Below are 7,752 nucleotides of genomic sequence, written 5' to 3'. Positions count from 1 at the left end.
GTAAATCTTTTGAAAAGGGAAAGGACCAAAGACGTGCATAAGAGCTTACTACCCTACAAACCTATATCGCTCATTCCTATCTATCCAATGCATAAACTAGAGTATCCAGACACACTCAAGTTTAACAATTCAATCACACATATCCAAATCTCAATTTTCTCCCACACTCATCTCAACCTGTCTCTTTTCAATACCACATTCCATCCGCATATGATTCAGTAATTCAGTGTTAAAAATCAGTTCTTTACAACTTTCAATAATCCCATTCATCAGGAATAACCCTCAGCGTCACCATCATCAGCATGAGGGATTTCTCATTTATGTAAATACATACAAAGAAATACAAGGAATACACAAGTAGAGAGAATAGAGAGAGTATTTAGATCAAATAGCATATATGTATAATTAATCAAGAAGGTAGGCCAAATGCAAGATGCACACCCAAACAATAGTCACAAATGCAAATGATGCATGTCTACCCTATGGCTAATGAGCTCATATGTCGGTTATACATCCAAATCTGACATGTCCGGTAGCTAACCCTGGACAGTCCCTCGGTGTGCGCATTCCCAAGAAGAATTCATATCTCAAGGAGGAATGATCCAAAAAGGTATAAGTGTCCGGCCACATCTTGCGATGGAGGATCAACAAAGTCTCAAGTCTCAACTTGGAGCAAGTGGGGTAAACCACTGCATCTACCCGGGGAGTCTCAATTGTCATATTCAAATCATCATGCAAGCGGGATAGCACCCAGACCTCGCCATAAACAGAAATTCAATTAATATACAAGTGAAAAATCACCCAGACCTTGCCAACTTAGCCAATCAGGCCATACTCAATCATAATCAATCTTATCATCCATGGTTTATATCAATTTAGTATTTAGTAAGTTCATTATTCACAAGCTTTCATCAATAGTCATTAACATAATCATAATCGTCATCCTCAATCATAATCTCTCGCACATATCTCACCTTAATCAAGTTCTCATTATAAGCTTCATATTCATCTCACTTCTCATCATGATCATAAACTCAACTCTGCTTCTTACTTTGCACACTCCAATGCTCAACGGGTTAGGGTTAGGCCATTACATACGGCTTGCAGGTATGAGGTCTCTAATACGACACTCTAGACTCGAGGTCAAGGTTGCATACTAACTCAAATAGAACATAATCATTCATAACCAACATCAATCTAACTTAAACACAACGTATTACATTCAATCTCATTTAAATCATTTCTCTAATTATTCACTTTATAGACTGAGAAGCCCAATTTCCATAATCGCCAACACAACGTATTACATTCAATCTCATTTAAATCATTTCTCTAATTATTCACTTTATAGACTGAGAAGCCCAATTTCCATAATCGCCAATTTCAATTTAATACTCCCAAGGTCTTTAATCGTTATCTCATAATTCTTGTAATTCAAAGCTTAACTACATCTTTCTCCAAGTATCTCTTTTTCCTTCCACTTTGTTACTTAACTCTATTAACATTAACTCATTTCACACTTCTTAGACCCGAACTCATTAATTAATAAAATGATTTAACTTTTTAAATCTTTAACTAAAATAATTATATCCTTTTTTATTGTTATTCAAAATTAGCTAAGTTAAATCATAAACCAATTTCACAAAATCATAGAACTCATTTATTTTCATTTGAACCAAATCATTTAAATATAAAATTCCAAACTAATTTCAAAATCATTCCAAGCTTTAAAAACTTTTTCAACAAGATTCAAAGTCATACTAGTTAAAAATTAAAATCTTAATTGAAAATCCCAAAAGTTTTTATCCTCAAATCCGTTATTTTAGTTACTCTAAAATCTTTAAAAGTACTCAAGACATATCTCTTTTGATAAAATGAATCAAACGAAACTCATTTCTCTTTAACCAAAACTTCCAACCCCTTTTCAAAACCATAACTAAAACTCCCAACACTCTTCAAATTCCTACAAAAATTCCGGCAAAACCTTCCCTAAAAACCGGAGTTTACCACCCTTCAAGGATTTCCTCAATTCAATCTCAACCGGCTTCTATAATCAACATCAACATTTAAACATATTCCAAGTCATCATCGGCCATTCAACATTAAATCAATTCCAACTAAAATATTGTTGAAGGATTAAAGAATTGATTCCAAAGTTTCTAAATACTTCTTCGATTGTTAAATGAAAATATTTGCCTTTCATTTCCAAAAGGAATAAATAAATAAACAAACACAACATATTTAATTGGTCTCACCAAAATTTTGAAAACCAACTAATCAATAACACGAATAGTCACACATTCAACCATAGTAGAAAATCATTTATATCACTGGCATTCATTCATTTGCACTAATCCACTAAACTTGTCGGGTATTTGATGAGCGGATATTTTATACGCTTTTTGACATCATTTTCATATAGTTTTTGTTATGTTTTATTTAAGTTTTATCAAGTTTTCATAGGTTTTAGTGCGAAATTCACATTTTTGGATTCTACTTTGAGTTTGTGTATTTTTATGCAATTTTAGGTATTTTCTGGCTAAAATTGAGGAGTTGGAGCAAAAGTTTGATTCAGAGGCGGAGAAAGCATTGCAGATGCTGTCAGAATCTGACCTCTATACACTCGAAGGAGCGTTTCTGGAGCTATGCAAGTCCAAATGGCACACTCTCAATGGATATGGAAAGCTAACATCCAGGGCTTTTCAGAAATATATAATAGTTTATACTTTACTTCAGAATTAAAGGCCCAAAACTGGCGTTTAATGCTAGCCACCAACCCAATTCTGGCATCCAACGCCCACAAGGAGGTGACTAGCGTCTAACGCCCAAAAGGAGGGCCCTAGCCAGCGTTCAACGCTCCTAGAGAGACCTAGCACGTGGCTTACTCTTTTTCGCAGCCCAAACACTCACCAAATGGGCTCCAGAAGTGGATTTTCGCACTAATAGACTAGTTTATCATATTTCTGTAATCCTTAGTCATTAGGTTAGTATATATAGGAGAAGATCACCCTGGTTTAGGATCATCTCCCACCACCTTACGTGTTTTTTACATTGTTTTATGTACAGTATGAGCCACTAAACCTCCTAGGTTAAGGTTAGGAGCTCTGTTGAGTTTTATGGATTAATAAAAGTATTGCTATTCTATTTCAATTCGTGTTTGATTCTCTCCTAAGATGTATCTTTGTTCTTCAACCTTATGAATGAGTTAAACCGTCACAAGTTATCTCTATTCTACATGGGTTCAGCGAGCGTCTTTCATTGGATATCAATGAACCACTAGCTTGAGGATACGTCTCTTAGACGGCTAATCCACGACTTTGTTGGGGACTTCTCGAGACATCAATTCAGCCGAGATATGGAGAGATTAGGGTCTTTGTGGTAAAAGCTAGAATCAAGGCACAACATTTTCTAATCCGGAAGATTTGACCTTGTTTGTGGCGTTTTGAGTAGGATCACCAAGGGAATGAACTGCAAGAGCATCACCCTCATTCAGACTGGATGCGCACTAAACCTGGTGTTCAGCCTAGAGGAAGATTGGCGGCCGATCAAACCGGCGTTGATCAGATACAGCCTACTATAGAAGAAATCATTCACTGTTGGAGTAGACAGTAAGAAGGTATTGATCCAGAAGAACAAAGCATCTCCGAGGCCTTAACCATCTTATTATTGAATTCACAACCACTAAGTAATGTTATCTTTATTTTACTTTTACGCACTTAAACGACTAAACAACTTTTCTATCCGCCTGACTAAGATTTACAAGATAACTACTGTTTGATCCAAGCCGACAATCCTCGTGGGATCCACCCTGACTCACCTCAGGTATTACTTGGACGACCCAGTGCACTTGCTGGTTCAGTTGTGCGAAGTTAAATTCCGCGCACCATGTTTTTGGTGCCGTTGCCGGGGATTGTTCGAGTTTGAACAAACTAACGAATTATTTTTTTGCTAAGATTAGGTATTGTTTTCAATTTTATTTGAGTCTTTTATCTTTTATTTTTTCAAAAAAATAAAAAATAAAAAATTTTTCAAAAATCTTTTCCTTTCTTTATTAATCTTTATTTTTTTGTTTGAGTCTTTGTTCTTGTTCTTGTTAAAATTTCGCATTTTCTTGGTGTTCTTTTAAAAAAAATTTAAAAATAGTGTCTTTTGTTTGAGTCTAGTGTCAATTTTTAAGTTTGGTGTCCTTTGTGTGTTCTTTGTTTCCTTTGAATTTTTGAAAAGTTCATTGTGTTCTTTCTTGGTATTCAAGTTGTTCTTGTTTCTTTTCTTGTTTTGATCTTAAAATTTTCAAGTTTGGTGTCCTTTGGTGTTTTTCTTTTAAATTTTTGAAAACTTAGTGTTTTAGATCTAAAAATTTTAAGTTTGGTGTCTGTTCATACCCTGGGTCGAGCTATCCGACTTGGGATATTTAGCGACAAGGCGACCGACCTCTTCAGGTCAGACTATCCGACCTCTTCTCAAAGAGCTCGGCCAAACTGCCAGGAAAGCCCAGTAAAGGGCCCAAATAGAGGAACACGACCCAAATCCAAAGGCAGTCCAAGCCTATAGAGATAAAGGCGGTTTGCGTGAAGATAAGCTGACCTCACCCAAAAATAAGATAAGATAAGATAAGATAACTAACTTATCTTATCTAAAAAGGTCACTCCACACCTCTATAAATACACTGGAACACCCATGTATAACTCATACTCTGATTCTACTAAAAACCTGCTTAATACCCTTGCTAACTTAAGCATCGGAGTCCCTTGCAGGTACCTCCCCACCTTCCGGTGACGAAGGATCAGCAATGCAGCCAAGCTCTACAAGTCGGATACGATAGCTCCAGCCTCCACTCACAGCCGGACATATTATCCCGATCAGGACAGAAGATCTCGTCCGAGATCGACCTACAGTTTCAGGTAACCCTCAGAACATTAGCGCCGTTGTCGGGGAGAAAAAAAAAGAAAGAACACCCGACGCGCAAGCGTCGCTGACGCGTACGCGTCAGATGGGTGTGCGTGAAAAATAAATTTGAACAGAGAGTTGCGCGGGAGTGGCGCAAGAATGATGCCTCTAGCACAAACAAACCCACGCAGACGCGTACCCCACGCGTGCGCGTCGTTTGTGATTTTCGCCATCCACGCGTGCGAGTCATCGATGCGGACGCATGACCTGAAAAATCGACGTAAAAGGTGTTTGGGTAGAGAGTTGTGCTGGCTTGGGGCTGGAAGTGTGCTAAAAGTACAAAATTTCCCACGCGTACGCGTCCCTGTTCCGTGCGCGTCATTTAACCAAACGGCTATCAACGCGTACGCGTGCACGACGCGAACACGTTATATGCCAATATTGGTTCCCTAGCCACGCGAATAGAGAGTTATGCGTGCGCGCGGCTGGATTTGCACGAATCACGCAAAACCCAAGGCACGCAGACGTGTGCCTGACGCTGACGCGTCACTAAGAAAATTCCGTGACCCACGCGTACGCGTGCCGTATGCGTACGCGTCGCCATCGCCGCCCAGTTTTAATTTTCTTTCTCCCTCTCCCAATCCTAATTCTCTCTTGTTCTTTTATCCTTTCCTTTTTCTTTCATATTAATATTTGTCTCTTTCTATTTTTAGTTCTTCTTTGCTTGAGGACAAGCAAACCTTTAAGTTTGGTGTTGACGCTTCGCTTAGAAGTTTTCTGTTTATTCCTATGGCACCAAAAGGGAGGCGAATCATCTTCACTGAGGAGCACAACCTGAAGAATAAACAACCGCTAAGATAACTAAGGTCATTGAATTCCTTTCATTTTTTTCCTCCCCTCTTTGTCTATGTTATGTTCCGGTTTTCTACTATTTTGCTTTGTTTGTTGCATGATCCTTTATTAGTTAGAATCCTAGGACTAGTTTAGTTTTTCCTATTGCTTTAATTCTGAAAAGATGTCTCATATATTACTCACTGAGCTTGAATCCAAATAAAAAAAAATACAGGAGTGATATATTGCATGAGAAAGTGGGTCTATATTGAAGAATAGTCTTATTTACTTAAATGTGGTGGTTTTTTCTGTGATTCTGAATGCATGACATGAACAGTGCATTTTTTTGATAGTGAAGTTTATGAATGTTAAAATTGTTGGCTCTTGAAAGAATGATGAAAAAGAAAAATGTTATTGATAATCTGAAAAATCATAAAATTGATTCTTGAAGCAAGAAAAAGCAGTGAAAAACACAAAGCTTCCGGAAAAAAAAGAAAAAAAAAGGGAAAAAGCAAGCAGAAAAAGCCAATAACCCTTTAAACAAAAAGGCAAGGGTAAAAAGGAAAAGGCTTTGAGCATTAATGGATAGGAGGGCTCAAAGAAAAAAAATCCTGGCCTAAGCGGCTAAATCAAGCTGTCCCAAACCATGTGCTTGTGGCGTGAAGGTGTCAAGTGAAAAGCTTGAGACTGAGCGGTTAAAGTCGTGATCCAAAGTAAAAAGAGTGTGCTTAAGAACTCTAGGCACCTCTAACTGGGGACTCTAGCAAAGCTGAGTTACAATCTGAAAAGGTTCACCTAGTTATGTGTCTGTGGCATTTATGTATCCGATGGTAATACTGGAAAACAAAATGCTTAGGGTCACGGCCAAGACTCATAAAGTAGCTGTGTTCAAGAATCAACATACTGAACTAGGAGAATCAATAACACTATCTGAATTCTGAGTTCTTACGGATGCCAATCATTCTGAACTTCAAAGGATAAAGTGAGATGCCAAAACTGTTCAGGATTGCAGTTGTAAACCCCACTATAAGAAGAGACAGGGGCTTAATCGAACTCTCATTCTCATGCAAATTCACATCCTAAACTTATATTAGTTTTGGTTGCTTGAGGACAAGCAACAATTTAAGTTTGGTGTTGTGATGCGTGAGCATCTTTCCTATCTTTTCCTAGTGAATTTGCATCTAATTTATTGAGTTTAATAAAAAATTAATTATATTTTAGCCACTATGGATGCTACTTTGAGTCTTTTGCAATTTTATTTATTTTAGGTAGCATTCGGCTGGATTTGATGGAGTTTATGCAGCATAAGAATCAAAGGAGATGGCAGCGAGAAGCGACGCGCACGCATGACTGACGCGTGCGCGTGATTTGGAGGTATCCATGGCGACGCGTGCGCATGACTGACGCGTACGCGTGATTTGAAGATTTGCTGAGAGACGGTACGCATGACCGACGCATCTGCGTGACTCGCGAAAAAGACCATCGACGCATACATGTGACTGATGCGTACGCGTGACATGTGCCACGTGCAGAAAACACAGAAAACCCAGTTTTCAGCCCAGAAAACACAGATTAGAAGCTGCAGAATGGACGAAACAAGTGGTCCCCTTCCATCCGTTGAATACTTGATTATTTAAATTAATTCGAATTTAAATTCAAATTTGAATTCTAGGAAAAGATATTATTTTTATTTTTAATTTTAAAAATTAGATTTTAAATTTATTAGGATTAAAGGGATCCCAACAGGGTGGTTCCAACACAACATTTTGGAGGAGAACATTATTCCCATTTACAATTTTCAATCCTTATTTTCTACTCTGAACCATGAGCAACTAATCATCCATTGTTAAGGTTTGGAGCTCTGTCTATTGTATGGATTGATAATATTATTTTTCTATTTTAATTCATGTTTTGATTTATATTTCATTAATTTTTTCTTTCTTTATTTTATGAATTTGGGTGGAACGGAAGTATGACCCATGTTCTAATTGAGTTCTTGTATAACTTGGAAAAGCGCTTTACTTGAACAATAGC

The sequence above is a fragment of the Arachis ipaensis genome, chromosome B5 (genome assembly GCF_059453495.1).
Source record: "Arachis ipaensis isolate K30076 ecotype BB chromosome B5, ASM5945349v1, whole genome shotgun sequence".
NCBI lineage: Eukaryota > Viridiplantae > Streptophyta > Magnoliopsida > Fabales > Fabaceae > Arachis > Arachis ipaensis.
Note: the sequence above shows the minus strand (reverse complement) of the source record.